This window comes from Parasteatoda tepidariorum, chromosome 7, assembly GCF_043381705.1.
Source record: "Parasteatoda tepidariorum isolate YZ-2023 chromosome 7, CAS_Ptep_4.0, whole genome shotgun sequence".
Lineage (NCBI taxonomy): Eukaryota > Metazoa > Arthropoda > Arachnida > Araneae > Theridiidae > Parasteatoda > Parasteatoda tepidariorum.
The window spans coordinates 62,786,550-62,787,953 of NC_092210.1; the positions used below are offsets into that span (position 1 = coordinate 62,786,550).

Consider the following 1,404-nt stretch of genomic DNA (forward strand, 5'->3'; position numbering starts at 1 on the left):
CCCCCCCCCCAGTAAAATCAATAACACTTTATCATCAAATTATCATTAAAACTTCACCTAAAACCTTGGCACGTTTCGCTTAAAATATTCTCTTGAAACAATACAGCTTTTATTGAGATAAATTAAACATTCCCGAAAAAACCTCTAACTCCTCAGGGGGATTTTTGAAATGTAGGTTCCAAACATCCACATTTAAACCATGATGATGACATTTGGGCAAGTATTGCGCACCTACCGCCTTTGCATCCTAAACACGATAGTGCCGTTGTATAGGTAGTATCGTACTGAAGCTGGAAGAGCTTCAAGTCTCCACCGGGAATCGAAACTCAATGCTTTAAAGAGCAGTTCATTGCTTTCACTGAGATACTTTAAGTAATTATATCTCAGAAAAAAATAGTTTTGTGTAAAAAATATTCGTTTTTTCATAAGTTGTAACTAAACGCTTATAATTCTTAAAATATTCGCAGCAGTGCACATATTTTATTATTTTCAAATTCAAATATTTTGCAAGCATTATTTATTTTCGAATAACATTGACGCTAATACACATTTTCCGCACTACGTAATATGTATTATTAAGCTTAGTGATAAAATATCTTTTATAATCTGTGACAGTTGGATTCCTAAACTAAGATTATCCTTCAATACCGACAATCATTTAAATATATAAACTTTTGAAAAGTTATTGACGTAAAGCATATGAGATAACTAGATTTCGAGCAAAGGAATCAGACTATTAGAAATGAGTTATTTTAGGACATAGGACTGGAATTCCTTCGCTCTCTTAGTAATTACGAATATATCGGTAGACTTTGATAACTCTTCCAGTCATTAATCGGAAACTGCTATTAAATTCCTTCTAGCTCAAAGCGGCAACGATAAATTCAACCTATTAAAATATATTGGTGACGTTGGGATGTTACCGAGAGTACTTAAATAGGTGATCTAATGAGAGTCTGCGATAAAGCAGAATAGTTTGGGCATACTCTTGATCACGCCTGGAACCCAAATACTTTCAGAATACTTTAACTGCTGTACGTCATCTGTTGAAAATGAATGCGAAAAGTAGAAAATCCTTGAAAATTATTTAAAATTAGGCATATTAAATAAGTTACTGAATGAATTAAAATGAAAGAAGCCTCTTAATTACAACTATAATGAAGAGAATTCGAATTTTATACATATGCTAATTTTGCAATTTACCTTTTAACACGGTATAAAAATTATTTTACGCGCAATTTAGATTGTAGACAATTAAAACTTTATTGTGCAACGAATAATATTGATACAATTGAGACTATTTCACATATCCCAAAATTTTACAATGAATTCAATAAAATAATTATTTAATTTAAAGTAAGAGAAATTTAACATGAATATCATATGTGTAAATATATATATATA

At 30.6% G+C, this 1,404-nt stretch overlaps 1 protein-coding gene across 1 annotated transcript in view; it reads right to left on the reverse strand.

The window, feature by feature from the left end:
• LOC122270830 (uncharacterized) overlaps window positions 1-1,404 on the reverse strand; it is a gene marked incomplete in the record, with an annotated part of 246,208 nt that overhangs the window by 85,352 nt on the left and 159,452 nt on the right.